Below are 13,961 nucleotides of genomic sequence, written 5' to 3'. Positions count from 1 at the left end.
TACAGAATTAAACCAAAAAGTTAGAGTAAACAAAGTAGAAAGCTAAACAAACTTAAGTGGAGGTGAATGATAAATAATTACTGAAAACAAAGCCGATAAAAAGGAGCTGTTTATTATGACTTGGACAGCTGTCAAATTCAGGTCTACTATAAAACCCAAGCACAGCTTCCAAGTCCATAAACTCCCTCTTTTAAAGTAAGAACTTCTTTTTTTTTTTTTGTGGGTCCCCTTTTTATACACTTCTCTTTTATAGTTTTAACGTTATTATTTTATAATCTTTTAGACGAACTATTAATATTTTTGCACTTTTACAAACAGTTATTTGCTGCTTTTAATGATACACTTTCTCTATAGTAAGTCACACTTCTTATTCCTAGAACGAGAAAACCGATGTGAAATGAATTCCCTTAAGTTTGTAAATATTAATTTTTTTATATTAAGATAAACTCTAAAAGTAGACGAAAAGGCAACAAGATAAAGGTTAAGTAGGTTATTGAATTTAGATTGTAAGATTAATTTAAGCTTTAAAAATGCAAAGACTAAATTAAAATTGCTAAGATATTAGTCTTTTACAAATGATTTTTTTATATTATATTTACTGTACTTACAAGTATTAAACGGCAGTGATATGCAATCTTGCTGTTGATTAGGTATTACTACTGTATTTTTAAGTTTTAAGTAAGTTATTATTACTTTTCTACATCAAGATCTAAAACTATTAATAAAAAAAAAAAAAATCTCTTAAAACATCACCACATCCATGTAGATGGAAGTTAGTCTGTGTGTCAGGTTTCACTTAGGTTACCTATCAGGGGTATCTATAATTACACGTTTTAAAATGTGTTGTTAAATTATAATTTTAAATTTAGGATTTTATTTATTAAAATGAATTAAAAAATGATCATATTACATTATTTTGCACAACAAAAAGTATAAAACAGAGATAGAAAAAAATGTCTATTACTACTTTTGATCACAAGCGACTGAAAATTGTATTTCTCACACTGAATTTAGTAAAATAATGAGCCCATTATTTAGAAATAGAAAAAAAAAGATTATTTTTAGCATATCCTCGTTAGCATGTATAGATAAAGCGAACAAAAATTCTTTAAAAGCTCTTCTTTTGGTATTCGCTTTTCCAAACAGCGACATCTTCTGAATAGACGTTCCGGTGGAAATCTATCAATTGCGAATGACTAAATAATAATCTCCTTTAAACTATTTTCTCAAAAATGGTTTCAAAGATTTTCTTTAAACACTGGAACACTTTTCATCCATCTAAAATGCTTGTTAATTCTATTTGAAACAGATTTCTAAGTACAATTGGTTTCAAAGAGTGGAATTCTCATGGAACTTCAAATTTCAAGCTTCCCTCCATGAAGTTCTTTCAGAACAATTTGTTCTACTCTATCATTGACATAGCTGAATTGACATAGACCTATACTTCCAAGAGAAAACCAACTTTTTCAGAAAAATAGTTGTGGACCTATGAATAAAGTTTGAGCGAAATATAAACTCGATATCGGAAATTGACTTAAACGTAGTTCTTTCTTCTTAGTAGCAGTGGAAAAAAGAACCAAATTAATCTGATATTCCAAGTTCCAGAAAAATCTGTTGAACAGAAAATGGTTACATAGGGAATATGTTTAAAGCTCGACCGCTATTTATCCAACTATTAGAGGGGATATTGTTTATAATAATATCGCGGGGGGGGGGAGTATAAGCTTCCAATGCTTTTATTTTTTAATATTTGAATTGGGGCCAAAAATTAAAAATAATACGACGGGAGAAAAATTGAACGAAAGAAGGTTAAAAAAAATCAGAGCTGTGTAAAAAAATATCTTTTCGATAACTCCAGTAAACTCACCTACTAATTAAACCTGCAATTACATCTCTCCCCCGACTCGCGGGCTCCGTTCTACGTCCTAATTTCATTAATTAGAATGAGAGAGCTCCTACAGAAATCCGGAATGGAGCTCTGGGTTTTTGACTCCAAAAACTGTTTAATTTCTTTCACTTCTAGAAAAAGAAAGATCAAATTTTGTGAGTTTTCAACAGTAAAACATGTTTGATGTATATATTGGACCTGAAATTGATATTTTTAGAGCATATTTCAATCACTTAAAAAATATAAGTATATCGTAAGTGAGTGTAAGCAGAATTGTTGAAAAAATGTCAAAGTTCCTGAGAATTTCCGGAAAAAAGTATATCACCAAGAGCATTTGCCTGAATTAAAACTATCCGGTAGGACAATTCTATAATGGTGGATCGTCAAATTTATCTGTAATGCTAAGTTTAACTTCAATATAATCCATAAACAAACTAGTAGAGAAGATAGACTGTGCTTGTTATAAAAGGAAATTGAACGGCCTTGGAATTAAAGATTTACCCACTTAAAATATACAAGTCTCAGGGAGAAACTATTATTGTAAACAAATCCAAATACTGTCGGCTGAAGGTTACTGGGAAGGTTAGGTAGGTAGGTAGTTAGGTTGGGTCTATTTCACGACTCTATGTGACTTAAACTCATATTGATTAAGGAGTTCGGGGTGCTAGAAAGCTCTCTGCTTCACTACAGCTTTGCTATTCCCCCCTAGTCCTGCAAATAAGTATCTTAATCTGTTTGTAAGGTCCTTAGTGGTGCCGGGGTCCAGCTTTTTGCTTATTCCCTTTCTTACCCCTTGTACACAACCTTGAATAATAATTGTTTTCTATAAATTAATTGCTTAAGAATTAAAATTTCAATAGTAGTTGAAAATGGAGAGGGTGGTATGGAAACTTTCTGCATCAGCAAATTTGAATATTTAGTTAATTGTAGAGACGATTTTCTTAATATTTCGTTTACTCATTATACATATCAAAGGCCAGTTAGTTTTATCTGAAACAATGCCCCCAAAACATTGATTTTTAGGATATATATATCGTATATCTGTCCTCTATCCAAAAATAGAACTTTTAAACGCTTTCCAAAGTTGTACATAAGGATCTGTCCCATCGGATAGCAGTCCTAAACCGGATCCACCTTCAGCTCTTCTACCCAGCTGTTCAAACACACCGCTATACCTAGTGCGAACGTGAGCTTGTCGCTTTAACAGAATTTCTTATAGTAAGAGAAAATAATAATAAAAAGAACAATACCAAGGAGAAGGAAAAACTAATGCAGGATAGTATTAAAATGAACTGGAAAAGTTTAGGTTTTTAGATGAAGTTTGTGTAGTCCATCCATCCAGTTTTTTTTGCATTTCAATTAAGAGATGTGACAATTTTCTCTGATTTTTTTTATTTATCCAGAAAAATAAAACTTTTTATTTCCCACTTTTTCTCTGTTTCTACTTCATCTTTATTGGTAAATTTAATTTTGCTCTTTTAGCAATTTATTTTCAAGACAGGCGTAGGTGGTTAAAAACTTAGTTGTTAAATAGCTGTAGAAGTTTAAAAATAATTATGCATTATTCTAAAGGTGAACAAAAACAACACCGATGTCTTGCAAAACTTAATAAAATCATTACGCCACCTTCATAAAGTTCCCCCAAGGTAATTAAAATGAATAATTGAGTAATTTCATTGAAACTTAGAATTTTAAAACTCAATTTAATTTAACAGAGTAAAAGATACTTCAGTTTGAGTGTTCGTTCGGTCTTTAATTATTTCAATCCAGATATCAACACCTCATCTCAACGCTTCTGGAAATCTAATTCTTAAAGTTCTAATTATACATTTATACAAAAAATACATAAACTTTCTATAAATCAGATAATCCTGCTTCGAAAGAGGATTTTTTTTTTTTTTTAATGCGAAAATTAATAATGTTAACCGAAATTCACAATAAGATGTGTGCTATTACGATGTGTCTTACTGGGATAAGAAATTGAAATTGAAAGTAAGGCGGCACTAAGGAACGTATTATTAGACAGTTTATATATAAACAACTACGAACGCCCACCATTCATAGACATTTTATGATAATCATATGGATATTTAGATTCAAGACGTATGACATCACAAAAAAAAAATAGTAACAAACAAACTTAGAGCAATTCATAAAACTATATGAACGACCTAATCAACTTTAACTGGATACGCTCTTAAATTTCATTATGTACCTAACACACTGACACACCTACAAAGAAAAAAAAGCATGATGATGTACGTTCATTATTATTTTAAGTTTACTGCCGAAGATTTTTTACTTATTATTATTTGTTAAATGATTAGAATCATATGTTCATCAATAGTTAATTTAACAACAATTATTTCCCTGGACAAATTAAAAAGATATAACTCAATATAATACAACGATAAAATCATGTGATAAAAGAATATTTGTTAGTTTTAATTTATGTCTAATACATTTGTTGGATTATATAGAAACTTTAACTTATACTTTATACTTGCAGTTATTTTATAAAGTCTTCAAAAATCAATTATATTGGGAAAACATTGAGAATCGGAAAAAAAAATGAGCTTAATTAGTATCCAAGATTTAAATAAAATCCCTAAAGCAATTTTTTCTAACTTGTGTCAGGCAAAAAATAAAAAAACTGTCAGATCCATACGAATACAAATCAAATTGAACTTCCGAAGTTTTTTCCGAAGTTAAAAAAAAAAATCTTTATACCCTAAAAGAGGCTCAATCATGGATTACCAACCAACGATAACTCAATTTGCAATCAGTAGTGTAAATGAACATACACATACACAACAAACAAATAGAAAAAGCTCATCCAAATCATTATTGAAAGAAGAGACTGTCCAAATTGCTTGCACTAAAATTTAGTATTGATAGCTCTTAACTTAATTCTCTCATTAATATTCCACTCAACTAAACGAATTATTTACGGATGATTTGAATCAAGATAGTTATGAAACGATATAGACTAGTATATTTCATGAGTTGGATCCGCTTTAGCAGCTGATTTATCTCCTTATACTTCCTGTCGATTTAATCAATGAGGTTCATTTGCGAAAGTTTATGATTGCATGAAATTTAAAATTTATGATTAATCGAAATTTATACCTTGCAATATAAAAAATATGAAATTTTACTCTTTCTCACCTTCGTTAGAAAGAAAGAAATATTTCTAACGAATGCTTTGAGTATATTTGAAAATACAATATTTAATAGATGAAAACTTTTATTTCCTGTACGAGAAAATACTGCAATCGTGTCAAACGTTTCGAAATTGAGTTCCGTAAATATTTATCTTTACAAAACGTTTAAACGGAACAAATGTTTTCAGATTACGGTCTGCGTGTTTGAGTACAGAATAACCTGAGAACAAAACGTCAGAAAAACCGCTTGCTATTCCGTTTTCATTTTATTGCAGTTACCAAACTTTTTAAATTAAAACCTTTAATTGGAAATGAGACTTGATTAATGCGTTTTTTGTGTTATCCTATTTTTTTGTTTGTCTGAAACAGTTTTTATAATTCGTTTTTAAACTTAGTATCTGCTATCTGTTTTACTTGTGCGTGAAGAGTTAGACGCCCTATACTACCATGGGGTGATAATGTAACTGAGAATGCTTGGAGCAAGCTTGGAATCTAAAACTGAATGGCCTTTTTAAAAGAGATGAATGGCAGAAGCGAATCATGGAGACTATTATTGAATTATAATATAGCGCAGTTTAAGATGAAGGTGATGATGAAGAAGAAAGACATTCCATTGTAAAATTAAAATTCCTCTTGAAAACCTCTTACAAATAAAACTTAATAATAATAAAGAGTTAACTTGATTACATATACATTAATTTGATTTAATAAATTCGTTCCTTCTAAAATAAAATAAAAAATAGTTCATTCAATTTACATCTTCCTAAAACAAGAAAACTAACTGTTCAAGGATATTTTAAACGTGTCAATAAATCTCCGGGGCGATTTTGACAACCGAGTACTTAGCAAAGTTAAGTTTAGTTAAGTTAATGCAAAATTTTGTGCTACAATTCAACAAGCAGTTGCTCTACTTTTTGATAGATTTACTAAAAACATACTTTACGTCACGTAATCGTGACGATCCTAAACCAAATATTAAATAAATCATTTTCAAATTATTTTCTAAAACAAATTGTACATACTTCTTCGATGTCAGTGAACCTCAAAATTCTCGTATTCTCGGTGGAAGCTCAAAATCGAAAACCTCACGATTCCAATACATTCTGTAAAATGGTAGTAATAGACAATCATTTTTACTTTCCTAATCAACCTATAATGACAAGTGGAAAACAGATATTGTCATTTTATTTCACCAGTTTAATACAGTTTAGATAACATAGCAAAAATGGTGACAGTGGTCAGCGTAAATATGGAATCTAATTTAATAAAGTGTAGTAGACAAATACAGACTACAACTGGGACAGTATGAAATCAAGGCCGTCACACATAGTCTTAGTGACAAGATAGCAGCACAATATAACATTTACAATACCGACTCTAAAGCACTAAACTAGGTTATCTTTTTCTCCTGTTCGCACTTCTTTATACCTCCAATTAATGTACATTATTTATTTTGGTTTACTAATAATAATAATAATAATTGAATAAAGGAAAGTCAAGAGTCGTTTTGCCATTTTGTTCTGTAAAAATTTCGGTCTGTAACGAGAGAACACTGCTAGAGGCCGGCTGTGCACTGAAAAAAGCTCCGGGCGCCAATAACCTCAGATGTAGGCGTGTCTTAAATTAAAACAAAGAAAAAAGAAACAATTTTTCGCGAGAAGCTGTCTACATTTTCTAGAATATTGTTACAAATATAAGTAATCGGATGGTATTTGCGAAGAATTAAAATGTCCCACAGATCTAAAAGTATTTAATATAATACACCAAGAAGATTTAACTAGAGTATATACGCCAATATCGACTAGAGTTCATTCAAATAGTTGGGCGCACACTTGGAGGCCGAAAGTATGATAGACACAAAGATAAAAGAAAGGATTGTGGTTAAGCTACTTTATCAAAAAGGTACTCACATACTGAATACTGGGCTTAAAAAAAAAACAAAATCTTTACTCAATAGATCTCTTGGAAGGTATGGAGATACGGCTTCTGGAGCAATATATTCAGGAAAACAAGGGAGATGGGATGCATAACCCAGCCACAAAGTGGGGCTTCAATGATAAGGCAACTGAAACGGTTAAAGAGAATGAGCCAAGGTGGATAACCACTTGTCTAGGATGTGTAGGGGGGAGGAAATGAGATAGGCGAACGAAGTGAATGATGAAACAGTGGAAAACCCAGAGGAAGTCCTCTAAAGCAGATGGTAAAAAGCGCTGGACATGTTTAACAGGAGTTTAGAACATGTTTTGAAGGAGATAATTTGGATTAAGACGAATTAGTTGCAAAGGGTTAGAGCTCGGTTAGGTCAGGCACTAAGGAATTATCGCATCTCGCTAGTTGTAGGCTGTCTTATATGACTAACACGAAGATTAAAGATATCTTTGCCTACCACATATTCCGAACATAAGTACTCACATATGTATTTCTAAAAAGTAAGTGCACTTCCATCTTCAGGGCCTCAAAACGTGAGCAGTGAAAAAATAGGATTCTAAAATGTGAACAAAAACAACACTTCTTGTAGTAAGGAAGGAAGTAAATTAGTTAAATTAATTTATTTAAAAGTAATGTCACCCTAAAAGGGTTTTTTACTAGTGAGTCAGTGTGCTAGAATTAACAGAAAAATTAAAAACACTCTCTTACCAATCTAATCTACCTTTTGGCGTTTAAATATTCATACTTAAAACATCTGACTTTTAAAACAAAACTGTACCAAAAAAAAACAGCTCTTTGGAGGAAAATGTAATTTTGAATTTCATTTATTTATTTTTAACTAAACAAATTAATAGAAAAAAATTCGCGTATTCACTCACACGACCTTCTTTTACTACCATTCTCCAGTTGTTGACTTAGTCAATAATTACTAGATACTCGAGAAATTCTTCCTCAAAGTAAAGAAAGTAAAATTAAAAAGAAGAAAAAATAAAATCATATAAGTGTAAAAATATGTACGCCACATTATTTAGCGAAACAAGATAAGTATGTTGAAAGCAACTAGATAGGAGTTACAATGTTCAACAATTACAGAACTAGTAAAATATAAACCCCCCTCTTAAAACAAATACTGTAGAAATTCTAGATAAATCACAAGTATCCTCATTATGTCAACTGTGTTACTATTGTTACACATTCCCGCTGATAGGAAATATGATTAAAAAAAAAAAAAAAAACGACCTCCACTACACCAGAACCAATAAAAATAACAATAAAAATCGTATCTCACAAGCAACCTATAACTTTGCAAATATGCGTGGGAACAATAACTCTAATTATAATACAATTGTAGAAGTTTACAATAGAGTAGAATAACAAAAATATATGGGCGAAATTTACTTTTGCTATTACTGTGGCTTTATTTTAATTTTTTTTTAAACTTTAATTCCTTGAAACAATAATCTATTGTAATAAATTGCATTATACATATTGCATTATTAATAATGCAACACCGAGTTTGAAGTTTTTAAAAATTAAAGATTGATACCCTCATTGCTTATCACGCCACCACTAATTTCAAACAAAACAAAAAATCAGTTATTCAAATTTCATTTTAAGCCTTTACTGATAAAATCAGTACACCATTTTTTTGTATTTATGATTTATTTCTAACAATTAGATGGTTTGCTGCAATGTTGGATAATACTAATTAGCTCTTTTGAATTGGTTTATACAATTAAGTTTGTCACAGTTTGCATTCCCTTTATAATGTCATAGTTTGCATTCCCTTTATGTATTACGAATCAATTATGATACACGACAAATTGTCTAAAGTTCATCATCCAAGAACCCATTTACATTAGCATAAACGATTGATCTACCCGTAGATTTTAATTTTCCTGCTTTTGAGGTATTCCTGAACATGTACGCACAATATATTAGAAGGATGGTTGAAGAGATTTTTATTTCTATCTATAAACATCACTTCGTTAAGTTGATAAATAACAATTTTATTTATCTAAATAACAACAAATTTACTTTGATAGAATAGATTCATTTAAATAAACAAGGATGATGGGGTTAGTATTGATTCTCCCACAAGGATTGAGTATTTATTGCTTAAATGCACTAATAAAGTTCAACCGATAATAACGCCCACTAATACTTGAAATCAACCATGAATCAAAGGGAAATGTTTAAAATTAAAGTGACATACACATGTTTGAATAGATTTTATCTATCAAGTATTAAACAGGATTGTTATTCCAGTGCTAACGTAAAATGTGTGAGTAAATGTAACTGCAGCGTAAATATTCATAGTACATACATTCTAAACTAGGTTTTCAAATTAGAAAATTGCGAAAAATGACAAATCTAGGATGATGAGCATCGTCCATTTTGCGTCTAACATCATATTCAGGATGTTCTCCATAAAAAGTTACATATAACGATGCGTGATTGCACCATGTTTTTTCAGTGCTGCTACATATAAGTCCATGAGATTATGCTGTTTAAAAGACCCTAATTATAAGTAGACTTGTAAGAAAACTGAACAATTTCTTATCTAGTGGATCATCAACTGTCACTACAAAAATATTATTAATTTAACCTATTTTATCAAAGTAATGTATAGATTTGATTTTGTAATTAACTGAATTTCTCCAAAGATCTTGTACGATATCCAAATCTAAGCCTCAGCTCACACTTAACTGATTATATATATAAATAAAGCAATGTCATTAATTACAAATAACTAAGTTTAACCTCATTTTCTGTTGACCTACTTTCTAATGTTTATTTATACATTAACATTAATTTTAAAGATCTTAAGATGGAGGAGGGGCAGACGTAAAGAAAGGTTAAACGGTAGAAACCAGACACCTACTATGTCATGATATCTATTCAGATGGCATACAAATTTACATACACTTTCTGTTTTTTTTTTCCACATTTTACATAGAATAATCAATAGATATTTCTATAGTATTTTTTTTTTTAACTTGTAATCTTAATTAAAAGTTAGTTAGAGCGACTAAAAACGGATATTCTGAGCTTCCCAAAGCAAAATCATTCTGGGAGTCCAACAAACCAATCAAGCGAACAACTTTAATTTAATAAAAAGACTTTATAGGAACAATCAAAACTAACGAGTGGATCAGCAATGGTATTCCTGTTCCGTGTTTATCCATAGTAGTATGCTACTACTTTGCTAGACTGATGGAAGTGGATGAGATCGACGACAGTTGTTATGACGATTTGCAAAGAAGATATTACTATGTTCAGTACTGCAAGCTAATCAACGAATCCAAGGAAGAGTAAATATTCTTTGATAAAGAGCCAAACCTATCTGGGCATGTCGAGAGGGTACCTACTACTCGCCAAACCATTTTCTTACTATAAAATTCATTTGTTACCTTTTTATTTTGTAATCAAGATGTAACGGTGTTTTTATTCTAGCTACAGGAAACATAATATCAATGAATATTATAGTTTTATACGTTTAATAAAATGAAACTAACAATTTTATTTTTTGAATATTTATTCAGTCATATAGTTTTTTAAAAGACACGACCTTGTACGATGTCATGTATGACTGGTGCTAATTAGCTTTTTTAGAACAGTCACAGATTTAATAAAAATCATATGTTTGAAGAAGGAAACACTAATATAAAAATAAATTATTATTTTGAATGTTCTTTTTATAAACCCTTTTAGTACCTTATAGATGATTCATTCTTTTTTTATATAAGAAGCTTATATTATGAGAATATATTAAAATTTCCGCTAGTAAAAATTCTTGTAAATTTTTTTTCAAATACACGTGAAATCTCTATCTTCTTCTTTTCTTAATAAGTTATATTGCGAACGTGAAAAATTTTTGGGTTATTGAGATTTTACCTGAAATAGAATTATCCAAAAAAGGGTTTTGAGATTTCTTCATTTTAGTTCGTAATAATGGTTTTTAGAAAATTGTTGGTATGGAGGAGTAACACAAAAATTAGGAGAGCGCACAAAATTGGTATTACTTGTTAATTGGTTCCATTGTCGCTTTTGGCACTAAATAGTTTCATTAAATAGTTAAGTCTACTAAATAGTTCCTTTAAACTATATAACCAACTAATACACATAAACTATGAAAACTATGAACGATGATGTATCACCTTTATTTGTCAAGCTAGTGCTCAGTTTTACTTTGTTAAGAGAAAGAAGTTTGTATAGGTGCAAGAGATGAGAGTAATTTGTAAGCAACCCTGAAATAAAAGGTCAAATCAATGGTGAATCCAGAAATTAATCTTAGATCTCTTAATATGTCAGATACCTTTTTTTTCTGGGCGCACCAACTTCTGGGCCATCAGCACCCAGATCAGCTAATATGGCACGAACTATTTACCTTCTCCTTTATTTAATAAATTTGGAATCCTTAATGAACCATCACTTCTATTCAACAACCATTTTTGCAAAAACAAAATATTGATACAAGATTTTCCTCTAAAAATTCTAAATCTATACGACCCTTTTAAAACAAAATACATTAGCCTCTTCAAGTGATATAACAACTGTTACTTTTCAAATCATTCTGTAGGAGATATAAAGATTTAATTTATGTAGGTAGCATTGCTTTACCGGAATCAGTAGACATTTTAACTATAAATGAAATTAAAAATTTGGTCTAAGTTGACTAAAAGCAGAGCAAATGATGTAATAAAAACATAGCCTACTTTTAAGGCAAATTTTAGTTATTTTCAAATTGACCAGTCGGAAATGCATTATTAATCGGCGCTTACATAAGCAATAGAAGAGGCTACTATTGGTTTCTAAACTAGATCAATAATCTTTACTTAGATATCTATTTTTTCAACAAGAAAAAAGTCATTTAACGATACAGATGTAAAAGGAAATAAAAACTGACAAGACAGCATAATCTTCTCTTAAAACTAGAATATAGTAAAAAAAAAAAAAAAAAAATAGTAAGAGTAAACTCAAAAAAATGAATCTCTAGATAATAAAGAAAATAAATAGCGCAGAAGATGTAACACAGAAAGTGCATTAGTCTAGAGTAGGGTACGAACTTATCTTTTTCATAACCTGCACTACAAAAGTTAAAAAAATAAATAAATAAAAAAGTAGAAACTAAAATAAGAGCTGTATGTGGAAACTGTGTTTATCTGGCCAAGTATACCTGGGAAAGTAAAGGAGACAGAGAATAAGGAGGCTGCAACTGGAAGTTAAGTCAAATCCTAGCAATAACATAGCCTCTGTTTACTTTCGCCCACACAATCGTTTTGTACATTTGAATTTCAGCGAAGACTCGTTTATCTTTATTATTTTTTCATTAGACTAACCTTTTCTCTTCTTTATAAACCCATCAACAAGAACGTCCTTTAAAAGGAATTATTATTAGTGTTAAAAAAAAAAAAGTTTAAAGCGTTTTTATGAGATTCTCCCTACACAATTTCTCTTACTAAAGATATTTCTATTTATTGCAGATATTTTATTTTGAGCGGACTCAGGAAATACACTTATAAGCTTTTTGATAAAATCAGCAAATCGTTAAGTAACACAACAGGACTGGAAAAAAGAGATAATGAACAGGTACGGCAAGTCGGACATCGTCCAAGTAATTAATTAGGCTCAATAAGCTGCTTTAGGCAGATCGTTCAAAAAAAGAATCGGGGAGACTTTCGAAGTACTGAGCGCTTCTTCGTAGTAAGACGGGCGTTTGTACACCTAGCCTTTGTAAGTTTAGGGAAATGGAGAACGGTATCCCCTAACCCAAAGGGAAAGGGTTTTAAGGCTTTAGAAGGTGGTCGTCCAAACTTGGGTTGCTGTACAATGCACATATTAAATTTATACATATTATTGAATTAATTCTATTCAATAATATGTATAAATATTCAATTAATATTCAATTAATTTATTCAATACATATTATTTAGGATAAATTCTTAATTCATGTTTTAATTTAACACACTCTTTACTTTGACCAGCAAAATGTATTAGTTCTTTAACTGCTGTTAGAACTCTAAAGAGAAATTATTGTTCAAGTACTGGAAACTTTTTGTTCCCTCGTTTCGTGTACGTTCATGAAGAACTAAATGGTTAAGGATAGAGTGTGGGAGTTAACTTTCCGCCCCATTCCTTTAATTACTTTTAATCCCTGATGAGTGACATCAAAGTTCTCAAAGATGTCTATCAATATTTAAAGTTTCCGTTACATGAAGAGAAATTATAACTGCGGCCTTTGTTCAATCGATCTGTCGTGAGAAGTGTGAGGAGACTAATTTAACTATGAAGTAAAAAATTTACTACTTCTTAAAAAGCATAAATTCTTCCCAGAATTTAGTGGTAGAGTACAATGAATGAAAGTGAGTGAGAGGAATCCGATACAATGGTAAAGACATCAACTATTCACCAACAAATGAAAGCTTATAGCTAGCTAATCTATTATTTTTTTTTTTTAATTTTCTCATAGAAAGTTTTCTTACTACTGGAAAATAGATCGCATTCAGTTTTAAAAAATTCTTACTGAAAACCATTAGAAATTCTAGTCGCCAATCTTTCTAAAATTAGACAGCCATTGCATTTATTGGTGATAAGATTTTGGTGAAGTTTCGGCTAACAATTATAAACAATATGTTGCCCCCTTTAATCTATCCTAACTTACAGCTAGAGTCACAATTTAAACATTGATCTAATTCACACACATTCTCTAAAAGATACCCTCTAACGTATCATTACGGTGCAATTTCTAGTTTAAGGGATACTAAATTGTTTGAGATTGAGAAAGAGAATGCCGTGTGAGTGACCACACCAGATTTTCGTTACTTTCTCTTACTTCTAGTAATCTGCGTTCGAGCATATTCTCAATTTTGAGTTTTAACAGAAAACAAATTATCTGAAAAAGCGTTATGACAGAGGAATTCAAACAATTTAAATATTTACATGATCCTTAGTCTAATTCAGCAGAACGGATATTACTG

At 30.5% G+C, this 13,961-nt stretch overlaps 1 protein-coding gene across 13 annotated transcripts in view; it reads right to left on the bottom strand.

The window, feature by feature from the left end:
- Pde6 (phosphodiesterase 6) overlaps positions 1-13,961 on the bottom strand; it is a 112,351-nt gene that overhangs the window by 72,869 nt on the left and 25,521 nt on the right. For 2 of the 13 annotated variants that reach the window (XM_074114999.1, XM_074114994.1), the window contains exon 2: positions 6,075-6,155. The exons of 9 other annotated variants lie outside the window; for them this stretch is intronic. The gene's annotated coding sequence lies outside the window, so the exon portion shown is untranslated. Of the gene's footprint in view, positions 1-608; positions 629-6,074; positions 6,156-13,961 lie in introns of those variants that run through there. 2 more of the 13 variants (XM_074115003.1, XM_074115006.1) reach the window with 2 other exon arrangements.

The sequence above is a fragment of the Rhodnius prolixus genome, unplaced genomic scaffold, assembly GCF_049639745.1.
Source record: "Rhodnius prolixus isolate KJV_2025 unplaced genomic scaffold, Rpr scaffold_7, whole genome shotgun sequence".
In the NCBI taxonomy this organism is placed as follows: domain Eukaryota; kingdom Metazoa; phylum Arthropoda; class Insecta; order Hemiptera; family Reduviidae; genus Rhodnius; species Rhodnius prolixus.
The sequence above is the reverse complement of the archived record's forward strand: the minus strand, read 5'-3'. Positions and strand labels throughout refer to the sequence as shown.